General features: G+C 36.2%; 1 long non-coding RNA gene across 2 annotated transcripts; it reads right to left on the minus strand.

Moving 5' to 3' along the window:
* Positions 1–407: 407 nt before the first annotated feature.
* On the minus strand, positions 408–3706 carry LOC120477624 (uncharacterized). 2 transcript variants are annotated; one of them, XR_016149591.1, is made up of 6 exons: positions 3289–3706; positions 3109–3184; positions 2929–3017; positions 2706–2794; positions 2169–2585; positions 408–595 (listed from the first exon to the last, which is right to left on the minus strand). It is a non-coding gene; the product is annotated as an uncharacterized LOC120477624 (long non-coding RNA). The 2 variants fall into 2 exon arrangements; XR_016149590.1 differs by having other exon boundaries at positions 2933–3017; positions 3289–3704.
* Positions 3707–13081: the final 9375 nt, after the last annotated feature.

Below are 13081 nucleotides of genomic sequence, written 5' to 3' on the forward strand. Positions count from 1 at the left end.
CATTTATTAAAAATTTTCAAACATACAATTGAATAAGACAACTCTCCAATGCAATACCATCTTATTATTTAAAAGAATAATTTCACTTTGAAATAAACACATCACTCTTTATTACTCTTAAAAAACTTTATTTCAAAACAATCCAAAAAGTCTGGGATCATAGTAGAAATCTGTTCACTGTAAAGTTAAAAATAAAGGCAAAATGTAAACAGTTGTTTCAAACAAACTATTTTTTTTATTAACGAACAAGCACGTTTACATTATAGGTTAGTTTTTTTAATAAACGATGAATGCACAATATATGGATTTCTGTCATCAGAATTATATGATGTGATCAAATGGTGTTTAATATTTAAGTCCTGAACATATCAGTGAATGTGAGTCCTGTGTCAGTGAAGTTAATTCAGTACCTTTGACTTTGCAACAGTACAGCAGTGCTTGAGTCAAAAACATTCAGCAGATGAAAAACAGTAGCAGGATATGAGTGGATCAGCTGTATCCAGTCGCTAACAGTAAAGTTCAGTGCAGTTGTTTCACAGAGCAGAAAAGGCTGTGCAGATCCAACTTTAGTGAAAAATCGTGTAGTACTGGGTACCTAGAACACAAAACCAGATCATTTACACATTTGTGTTTCATAAATACAGCAAGTTTAGGGTGAAAAAAAGTTCAATCATCGACTCAAACAAAAAAACATTTTTGTTTGATTAAGACTTGAATTTACTGATTTCCAAGTAAATCGAAGATTTAATTAATAAAAAATTATTCACCCTCATGTTGTTCCAAACCAGTAAGAGTTTTGCTCATCTTCGAAACACTTAAAGGGTTAGTTCACCCAAAAATGAAAATTCTGACTAATTATTCACCCTCATGTTGTTCCAACCCCGTAAGAATTTCCTTCATCTTCAGGACACAAATTAAGATATTTTTGATTAAATCTGAGCTATCTCACTCCTCCATAGCCTTCTAAGGGATTGAAACTTGGCGGCCAAGAAAAAAGTTATTAAAGACATTGTAAAAATAGACAGAGTGACTACAGTGGCTCAACCTTAAGTTTATCAAGTGACAAAAATACTTTTTGTATGCAAAAAAAACCCAAACTAAAAATATTAAAATTAACTATTCATTTTCTTCTGCGTGGGCCTGAGCAAGTTAACAGTGTAACAGTGCAGCGCTTCTGTGTTGTACGTCACACACACACACACACACAACCAGCGTCGGCCAATAGTGAGCCTGTGTGTGACGTACAACACTGAAGCACTGTTACACTACGAGAACCATCTCAAGGCCCACAGAGAAGCATGCATAATTAAATAAAGTCGTAATTTCTGTTTGTTTTTGGCACACAAAGTATTCTCGTTGCTTGATAAACTTATGATTGCGCTTCTGTAATCACTTGGACTATTTTAACAATATCTTTAATAACTTTCTGGGCTGGCAAGTTTTGATCCCTTAGAAGCCTATGGAGGAGTGAGATAGCTCAGATTTAATCAAAAATATCTTAATTTGTGTTCAGAAGATGAACGAAAGTCTTACAGGGCTGGAACAACATGAAGGTGAGTAAATACTGACAGAATTTACATTTTTTTGGGTGAACAGTCCCTTTAATGAAGATATTTTTAATGAAATATAAGAGATTTCTGTCCATTCATCTAAAGCCTATTCAACCACCACTTCCAAAGCCACGGAAAGGTATAAAGGAAATCAAAAGTAATCCATGTGACTCTAGTGGTGTAACATAAATTTCACAATTTTAACTCAACTTTATTTACAAAATATTCCTCTTCAATGCACATACATGCACATCAACAACATGCACGAGTTGTAATGTTCTCATGAACGCATGTTGGAAATAAATATTTAATAAATTGGTAAATGTGTTTTTGCTGCAAACACAGCACTTGCATAGTTTAATAAACATTTATGTTAAACCACTGGAGTCGCATGGAGTACTTTAATGATGTACTTTTGTCTGGGGCTTGAAAGTGGTAGTTGCGTAGATTGTCAATGGAGGGGCACGAAGCTCTCAGATTTCATTAAAAATATCTTCGTTTGTGTTGTGAACATCGAAAAACGCTCACATGTTTGGAACGACATGAGGGTGAGTAATTAATGACAGAATTTCCATTTGTGGGTGAACTGACACTTTAAGAATAAATTAAGACACGCACCTTAAGAAATCTCACTAAATAGTCAGCCGCCGGATTCTGGAAGGATCGGTGTTCTCTTCTTGTGGCTTTGTAATGTTGGGGGCAGGTGATGGGCAGAGATTTCTACTTGTCAAATTAAGAAAACCATTGATTAGAAATCTTATTTTAAGTTTATATATATACACACACACACACACACACACACACACACACACACACACACACTTTTGTTAAGTAATTTGACTAGACAAATTCAAAATATGTGTTATGAAACAAAGAAAATCTAGTAATACCAAGCCATGATTATTTTTGTTTGTGCCCATGATTCTCTCATATGTTAACTTATCTGTTATCTTTCCATCACCAGGTTCTAGTCTGTACAGTCTTTAAACACCAAGCCTGGTACCCTTAGCCACTTGGTGCATCATAGAATTGCTCCTAGCAAAAACAAATTGCAAAAATCAATAAATTTAAACATTAAAGCATCTCCAAATATCAACCAAAAGTTAATCTGATGAATACATTTGCATCAATATTTAATTTGAAATAATTGCTTACCCATTCTAAGAAGATTGGTCCTCCAAATAAGGAAATAAAGTGAAAATTTCACGTGCATTGTTGGTCCGCAGTTTGTGGAGTTGGTTTAGCTGGCAGACGAGAGTAAAAGATAGTTTGAGGATAAATACTTTATGATATTTGCACATCACACATATTGTCATAAAACAATATCATATTATAAAACACGTAGCACAGTAAATGAGTAAAAAACACTTAAAGTTACCTACTCGGTGTTTTCACTGTTAAAAGCAAACTCCGTGTCTGCATTCTGCACTGCTTTTTGAAATGCGTCACGAGTCAAAGATGCAGGACCTGACGGTTTAGGCGCGCACATTACATAAATATCGTTACAAAACAATAATGCCATGAAATTCATGAGGTAAATTATGTTAAAAACACTTACTGTAGGTGTTTTCCCTGTTAACGTTAAGCCTCCTCCTCGTCAGCTCCGTATTTAGGCTAGTCAAAGATGATGTCGCCTTTGAAAAGAATTTCGACCGTTTAATCGCGCTGGGCATTTAAATATCGCCATGAATCAATATACTATAAAATACATTGCCAATGTAAATTAGAAAACACTTACTTTCGTTGTTTCCCGGTTAAAAAGCAAACCCATCCTGGTCTGCCCCGAATCGCGCGTCATAGAAAATGTCCCTCTGAGAGCGGTTTGCTTGTCCACAGAACATACATATTGTTATAAAACAATATGATGTTATAAAATGAATCTATAAATGCGATAAAACACGTAATAAATGCGTGTTTCCTCCTCGTATGCCTTGCGACTCGAGTCAAAGAAAATGGCGTCTGTGAGTAAAGTTTCAGCTCGTTTCGTTCCGCCCAGCACGTAAATGTCCCGGATGTGACTAGTAACACTATTATTGGTGTTGTCAAAGCATTCTCAGGTGCTACTTAGATTTAACTCCACATATTTTCACCAGCCAGAGTGTGGTTTACACTAGCTAGTGTTAATCCCTTGAGATTCAACACCAGAAAATTAACACTTTACTCTAAGAGACTTTAACACCAGGATTTCAACACTGAAGATTTTGCTGTGTAAGGTTATAGAATCAAACATAACAAATAAAAGGACATCTATAAACATGTAGTTAGTGCCTATTAACCACAGAATGCTTTGGCTTCAGTGTTATGGATGGTATAAAAGTAGTCCTTGTTTTTAAATGTATCCGTGTTATGCAACATGTAATACTTTTTAGGGATGAAACAGAATCAAAACTGCACTCAGTTCACAGTGTTTCTGAACAATCACAACGTTTAAGTTTAATTCACTAAAACTTCTGGGTACGAGTGCTGCTCATAATTATATGAAGCAAAGGGCCAAAAATCAACCTTAGGATTTTTTCGATATGGCAGAAAACATGAATGTTGCCTCCACGAATGAAACAGCAGGAGACAGTGCACTTAGCTAACAAGCTAACACTGCCAAAAGGGTCCATTTCAATAAATGGACACGAATATGCAAGTCCTGGAAGTCTGACTAGATTGTCTAACGTGTTCTCCAAACCTCTGGGTATAGCACAATTTAAAGTGAATGTGAGAACAGATGTTTTTTACGGATATAAAATAAGCCTTTATTTGTTATTTGTCTTTCCTGCAGCCCAACGTTTCAAGATTGCTGTATAGAATATCACGGTCATTATCTGTTTGGTTTCGGTTTCCCTGTCACTATTTGGCTGAGTTCTTGTTCATTGTTGGTTGTTATGGTTTCTAATTAGTTACACATCTGTTCCTTTTTCCGTTGATTAACATTCCATGCATCGGTGTTGTGTATGTTTGATGTGTAGGGCACTTAGTGATTCTTTGTGTTTATTGAAGTCCCATTAGTCTCCAATGAATCTCTTCATATTTCTGCACTCTGTCTCTTTTAATTGAATCTTGTGTTTGCGTGCAACACTCTCAGAAAAAAAAGTACAAAAGCTGTCACTGGGGCTGTACCTTTTCAAAAGGTACCCTTTGTACCCAAAAGCTGCATATTGGTACCTTAGTGGTACATATTAGCACCTAAACTGTACATATTTCCACCTAAAATGTACATATTAACACCTAAAATATACATATTAGCACCTAAAATGTACATATTAACACCTAAAATGTACTGATTAGCACCTGAAATGTACATGTTAGCACCTAAAATTGACAAAAGTTTACCTTTTGAAAAAGTCAGCGCAGTCTCATCCCAAGACGTCATATAACTGACGTCTTGGGACGTCTTTTGACCATACGTCAACATTTATGGTACCCTTAAACGTCGGTTAGAAGATGTTATCGGATCCTAACCCTACCCCTGACCTAAACCTACCCCTAAACCTACCCCGTCACACTGACATTAAAGGTAAAGCGTCAGTTGTATGGGATCGTCAACTAATCGATGTTTAAAGGGTACCCTAAAAAAGCGGATGTTGACGTATGGTCAAAAGACGTCCCAAGACAGTTATATGACGACTCGGGATGAGACTGTGTTAAAAAGGTACAGCCCGAGTGACAGCTTTTGTACCTTTTTTTCTGAGAGTGAATGTTAACATTTGTTCTGTTATGTTTGGACCATGTCTTGTCATCAGCCTCCAAAACAATATGAAAATAGTGCTTCAGATGTGGTGTGGAAATGCACCTGATATAATAAATCCTTCCTTTTTCAATTTTGACTTGCTATTAATTTTGTATTGACTCTAAGTGGAGTCGTCAGGAACTTTCTGATGGCACCACATGGGTCCCGTTCACCTAAACTCACAGACAGAGAATATTCTTAGCCCCACCTCAGTCCAAAGTGAGTCACCATCTGACAGCTGGCCCAAAGTGACTCAAGCCAGGGTCATCACACAAATGTTTACCTTGCCCAGAGTGTTTCCTTACACCCTTGAGATATTGCAGGACTTATTTACTTTAGTTGATGCTTGAAGACACAGTATACTTGCCACAAAAGAACTATAGGCCTACTTCAAACTGTTTAAGCGGATGTGCATGATGATTTCTTGATTTATGAACTACCAAGTTCAATGAGTGCATTCATTATGACTGCTACATACTCTAGTGTCGAGATTAATGACTCTGCATCTTGTCCCCTAAAGACATTTCTAAAGAACATTAAAAAACTGGACTTCCTGGACTATTTCAATATGACCAAAGTTCATTGGCTAATCAGACAGATGGGATGCTCCGAGGCTTGGAACGTGTTTTATGCAGCTCTTTTAACTGAAGCCATTGTGGTTACAGTATATCTTAAATTGGATTGACTAATCTGGATGGGACTCAAATTGGATCCTTGTTTCTGGCATTTACTCACTTTTCTTTCTCAAGAAAGATCATTATCTAAAAGTGAAAAAGTGCATGCGTTCGTACTGTACGTGATTAGCTGTGGTTTAGAGACTAAATTGTCACCAAAAGTTAGCTAAATCTGACTAAGACTTGATTGTTGTTGTTGTTTTTACTATTTTTACAAAGCAGATTGTTGTTGTTTTTACTGTTGTTTTTGCAAGATGTCTTTTTAATGCAGAGAAATCATATTTTTGCGCTCAGACGCGTTCCTCATGTCTGTAAAAGCCTTATGCCTCTCCATACGGAGATGAATAAACAGGTCATCTCATTCTCTTTATTAGAAAAATATCACAAATATTATTCAAAAATTTGAATTTAGGATTTATTTCATTTTCCAAAATCTTTGTCCATGTGAACTACACATATTTTATTATGATGATTGTATTTGATTGCGTTCAGTGCTTACTCTATTTATTTAATATAGTAAGTAATGATATTTGGGTTTTATAGTGGTTTTCACATTGGGTTTCACACTGAATGTGATGTTTTGTTCAAAACATGAACTTACCAATGGAACTGTTTCTTCAGAAGGAAATGGAATATGTGACAAGTCTTGCAACAATGACCCCGTCATTCCACTGGAAAAACTCCACGTTCATAACACCTCATTACAGGCAAACACAATGGAAGTGGCCAGATAAGGTGATAAAGGGTTTCATATTTGGCTTTTGGGACTAATTTATGTGGTCATCATGTATCAACACCATACATTTGTTTTTCCATGCTCGGCTTTTCGGGAAGAGAATGTAGAGAGTTATTAGTTTGATGTCCTTACAAAATGGGAATCGACCAGCTTTTTCTGTTCAGGAAAACCATTTCGACTGGCCGTGTCTTTAGGTTAATTCTAAGAATAAATGAGTCTGCTCACTGTTTATCACTTTACTGACCTTCTGGTGTTGCGTCCGTCTTCACTTCACCACTCCTGAGGAAAGCCGGTTTACGATTGCGAAGACTAAGAGTAGCATTCCTTGTAACTGTCTTGTCAGGGTGTAAAATAAAATCCCTTTTAAACTTTCACTGATGTATCCTGTCTGTGTATGAAAACTAAAAATCAACACCGTCTATGTTCCAGGCAGCCTAAATCTGGAGTGATGATTAATGTGAGTCTCATGCAGAAAAAAAAATGAGGGTTTAGGTTAGTGAGGTTAAAACAGCAACATGTCTTCATAAATCATACTGAGAACGCCATTGGCTCTGAGGAGTCAAAAAGTAAACACCTTAAATACATTTTACAAACAATAACATCCTTTTGGCCAGTGGAGTCTTTCAAATAAATGTATTGGATATCACATTGAGTTGTCAGAAGGACTTTGTTGTTTGTTGATCAGTTACCATAACTCTCTTTTATTGGCTGGAAAAGAACATTACAGAACATCTGTACTGCACCAGAACATTTCAGTGCACAGTTTTGGAAGATATTTCGAAAATGTGAATCACACTTGTATTGCTTGCATTTCTGTTTTTGTATCAAATATCACATCAATGTGTGTGACCATTTGTGTTATATACATTTTTATATGCTATGCATTTTTTTATGAACATATTATATTTTCTTTAACTATATTTTGTATGTTAATGGGGGAATTTGATAACTGAAAAATGACGTTTCATAGAAATGTACAATTGCATGAAAACATACTGTACATTTTAAAGGCAACTGAGGCATGATGGTATATGGCCTCAGAGAGAAATTATTATTATTTTCAGATAGATAAAAATTAACAAATATAATTAATAAGGATATAACTCACATATTTAAAAAAATTCTAAGATGTCCAGGTCATAAGTCTTTTAGTGCATTTATTTTCTTTCTTGTGGATGATGAATACATCTTCAAAGTGGGCCTCATTTCAGCTCAGACTTGTTGAGGCTTCTCATGTTGGACAGTGACATGAGAAGCTGGAGATGATTCTTCCATAGAGTGTGAGGCATGTTTGAATATGAGTGCTTCCCTAGTGACTCAAAGTTTCCATTTCCCAAAAGGTGTGAGAGCTGGTTAAAAATGGTCACAGAATTGTCAGGAAAACATGATATTTATTTAGGACATGAGCAAAGGCTAAAATGTTTCATGGTAGGATTTTTGTTATGAACCCACACAGAAGCTGGGTACAGGATATCCTTCATCTTTTGTGACACCTGAATTTACAATAGCAAATTGGCAAGGCAGCCGTAGGCTCAATTTTTCTTTCTTTTTTTTTTTATTCCAAAGTTAATCTTGTCAAGTATTGTGCTATTTGACATTACTCTTAAAGCAGACAGCGTCTCTCTTATAACTCAAAAATTGCTAAGCACAATAAAAAAAATAGCTTGGAGCGATCTCCTTTGTACCTCTCTGAACGGACTCTAGCAACATCCATCAAATAATCGCACATAAATCTGTCTGCACACATCTGTCAAAAAAAATACAACACACCCTTCACTGTGAAAACATAATAATTCTTTGTCAGCTAACCTAAAATATGGTCTGATGTTTGTACTTTGGGGTTTTGAAGTCTTTTGTGTCAGTGTCTTTTATTTTGATATGGTTAATATTATAAAGGTCCCATTTCCTGTTCCAATTGTTTATTGTTTCCAGTGTACCTTTTCTTGTCCTTGGGTGTGTCTCAGTCCATTCCCTAATCAGTTTCTAAAGCTGTCTCATCTGAATGTTCTTACTCCTGTAATATATAATAAGCAAAAACAGTATGTGACAGAAATAACATTAAAACTGCGCGTCTTATAGAACGCTATATGACAAAACGGAGCTATACTACGCACATGGCACCGTTATTGTTAATATAACACGCGCTGTGAGGGCTAAGTTTAGGTGTGGGGTAGGGTCTGCGTGTCATATTCACGCTAAAGGATTTATGACGTCTTGGGTTTGCGTGTTATATTCACGATAAAGGGTGCCATGTGCGTAGTATAGCGCCGTTTTGTCCTACAGCGTTTTATGTGACTGGCTGTTTAAAACTGTCGTTTTTATTCATGCAGTTTTAACTCAACTATTTATAATGCACTTGTAAATGACTAATTAGTCAACAACAGAAACTTTTTAAAACTCTTTACAAAGAGAACCTAAATGTAAAGTGTTACCAACATTTCTTATTCTTATTATACAGTTTTGCTGCTTAATATTTTTGTAAAAAAGAAAACGTCGAACCTAAATTTGTTTAATGATTGGATGCAGATATTTATGTACATTATCAAACATGTTGAATTTTCTGAATATTTAAAGAGCTACAACAAATATGTCACCAGCTTTATTTGTGAGCTTTACTTTTCAAAAGGTACCCTTTGTACCCAAAAGCTATATTGGTAGGTATATTAGCAGTAAGCACCTAAAATGTACATATTAGCACCTAAACTGTACATATTAACACCTAAAATGTACATATTTGCACCTAAAATGTACATATTAACACCTAAAATGTACTTATTAACACCTAAAATGTACATTTTAACACCTAAAATGTACTGATTAGCACCTGAAATGAATATATTAGCACCTAATGTACATAGTAGCCCCTAAAATGTACATGTTAGCACCTAAAATGGACAAAAGTTTACCATCTCATCCTAAGACGTCATATAACTGACGTTATAGGAAGTGTATATAACTGACGTCTTGGGACGTCTTTTGACCATACGTCAACATCCGCCTTTTTAGGGTACCGTTAAACGTGTAGGCTACCTTTTCTTGTCCTTGGGTGTGTCTCAGTCCATTCCCTAATCAGTTTCTAAAGCTGTCTCATCTGAATATTCTTACTTCCTGTAATATATAATAAGCAAAAACTATGTAATATTATATGTCACCAGCTTTATTTGTGACCCTTATACCAACAACACATTCTCACCCCAAGGCGTCACCTTTGACCATGCTTCAATATTTGACGTTTTAGGCGCCCTTTAGCGTCACTTACATGACGCGATCCTAGGGCGTCATCTAACTGACGCTAAAGGAAAGCGTCAGTTAGAGGACGCGGTTAGGTTTAGGTATGGGGTGGGGGTAGGGTACACGCGATCCTAGGGCGTCATCTAACTGACGCTAAAGGGCGCCTAAAGCGTCAGATATTGAAGCATGGTCAAATGCTTCCCAAGTCGTCATGTAGGTGACGCCTTGGGAGTGAGAATGGGCTGCTTATACAGGTATTTGAATGATCAGTGGATCAATGTCCTTTCTAGAGTCCAAATTCGTCTTCATGATAAAATATACACACCACAGGGAACTAGTTAAAGGATATATTATAATATCCTCAGGAGCCTTAATGAGATTAAAACCTAGGTTTGACTACATTTACAGCAAGAGAAAGCAAGACACACCAGAAGCTGTGTCAATTTTCCATCTAAATGTTCTCTATTGTGCGCTCTGTTGTGAGATGTATTATATCTGATCTATAAAGATTCCTCTTGAGCACACAAAAGCCTGTGAGCACCTTCTTCCATTCTGTAATTCTCCTTTTTGAGCCATCTGTGTTCTCGCTGTGCACCGTGAGGTTGCCATTGCCAAACCTATGATGGCTCGATTTGACCTTAAAATAATACATTTTCTAATCCAGCTGTTTGAGGGAGCAAAGGTTGGCAGCTCAATTTACAGAGGAAAGCTTTTACGTTAGTAAGACTTACTCTTGGTTAATCCTCCTGTCACATTACTTCATGGAAAATAAATAGGATAAGGTAATAGTATGACTCTCTTAACTGCACCAAATAACAAAAGTGTCATGCAGAAATTTGCTCTCGCTTGTAGGGGAATCTACTCAACACCACCAATGGAAATAGCCCATGAGCTTCAGCTTCATTAGAGAGTGGTTTCATAGACATTCCAATTATGTTTTACAATTGTCAAGTCACCTTAGTGTTCAGTAAGAAATACAGGCCGAAATGAAGGATTAAGAAAACAGACTCTGTCTCAGTCTGTAAAATGCATGAAACATGACTTAATAAGAGAGCGTCTTGCCAGGTTTAGGAGATGTGGGCTGTGTGGATGGACGTGGCTTGGATCCCAGGCTGGCCTTTCACAACAACGGTAAATAACATCTGTCAGTCAAACTACTTCCACTTCCAGAAACATCCATTGTGAGATGGATAATGATAAATATTTATATATGTAGCACTATAAAACAGGAGTGACAATCATGTTCAGCTGCTCTGTGAATGCTGCCATTATTTCACTCAGAAGGTTCATTCCCCTCTGTACTTCTTATGTGTGTCGCCTTGGGTATGCAGTTTTGTTTGTGCATGTCAAGCTCCAGCTGGTCCCCTGAAACCATTTAGAAAATATTCAATGTGATCAGGTAATCGACTTGTTATTTCTGAATGCTGTTGAAGTGGAATTATCCAATCTGTGTCTGTGTTATCTAATCTAATCTGAATTTCTAATATTGTGCCTTTGACACCACATGGGAGATAGTCCTAATATTTGCACCCATGTAGCTTAAGTGAAATAACAATCTCTGTGTTGTTTAGGGTTTGGTTTATGGATATATTAAATAATTTGCATAGTCCATCCTGTGAAGTGAAAGTACCAGCTTCAGAAATCATAGAGGGATTTTTGCTGCAAACAAAGAATCGCAGACCTGAAATAAGTGAAACATGGGGAAAAAAAAGTCAATTATCAGTTATCACTTTTCAAGGCCTGTAAATGTTTCCTAATAAATAAGCTTATATTTTATCTTGGCTAAAAACAATGTGGGTTTAGTTCTTCAATGCTACATACAGAAATGTCAAATTTGTATTTGTGCATCACAACATGTGGCATAAAAGTAACACATGCAATACAATGCAGGCCTATAATTCCACAAATGGCCTCTTTTTCATTCAGATCTCTCATTTATATAACAATAAAGCTATAAACATTTCGATCAATAAAAAATGTACATATTTATTTTTAGTCATCTTTTCTGACAAATGGTTTCCTCTCATCAGATGCTGAGCAATATGAAACCTCTTGCAAGGATGATTGTTGCAAGATTCATTTCAATTCTTCCTGCTGGCTGACCGTTGTTTCAAACACAAGGCACACATGTAAAGGTAAACAGACTGTTGCTGTGAACACTTCTTGGTGAACTCATTACAATTCCCTTTGGTGCTTTGTTCTTTTCAGCCATTGTTTGTTTGCATTTCCTGAAACAAATTAGTGGATTTTCTTGGTATTTAAAAGGTCTGTGTTTTGTAAAAATCAGCTTTTCCTGGAACAATCACAAACATGATCAGTATGAGTGTTTGTATAGTTGATCCTTAAAAGGCTGTGTAAACTTAAATCGTAAAGTTTGAATCTTCCAATGTGATAAAAAATAAATAGAACAACAAATCTCATTTTCATTGAGGTACAATCAAGCCACTACATCCTTAAGTCCAACAAGTAATTATCCTCAATCATTGTGGAGCTTTGTTTGAATAAAAACTGGTGGTTTAAATGGCAGTGATTTATTGCGGCACTTCTGTAATTGATTAAGGTTTAAGTGTTTAACACACTCTGAGCCACAGAGAAACATGGTCAGTACAACAGCTGATCGTATGCACAAAAACCCAAATAGGTTCGAAAGCTGGTTGTGTTGATGGTCTGTCAACATTTTGATTCATTGGTATGGATTTAAAGGGATACTCCACTTTTTTTGGAAATAGGCTCATTTTACCACTCCTCCAGAGTTAAACAGTTGAGTTTCTGGTCTCATTGACTTCCATAGTAGGAAAAAATATACTATGGAAGTCAATGAGACCAGAAACTGTCTGGTTACTGATATTCTTCTAAATTACAGAAAATCAGCTGAATGGATTTGAAAACGGTAAAACCCAACTGTTAAACTCTGGGGGTGTGGTAAAATGAGCCTATTTCCTAAGTTTCCTAAATGAGCCTAAGTATCCCTTTAAAACCCTTGTAAATTTTCATAAAACCACATCACACAACCACAAAGTAATTTGTACAAATTTCCAACAATAATACAGTATGAAGCGCTGGTCTATATTTGTTCCTGAAATACGATTCCCTCAACATTGCTTTCTGATCCAGTGATCCTTAACTTTCAGTCAAGTCTAGAGAATCATTGGACTTTTAAGTACATGCCAGT

This window comes from Pimephales promelas, chromosome 23 (assembly GCF_988280905.1).
Source record: "Pimephales promelas chromosome 23, fPimPro1.hap1.1, whole genome shotgun sequence".
NCBI classification, from domain to species: domain Eukaryota; kingdom Metazoa; phylum Chordata; class Actinopteri; order Cypriniformes; family Leuciscidae; genus Pimephales; species Pimephales promelas.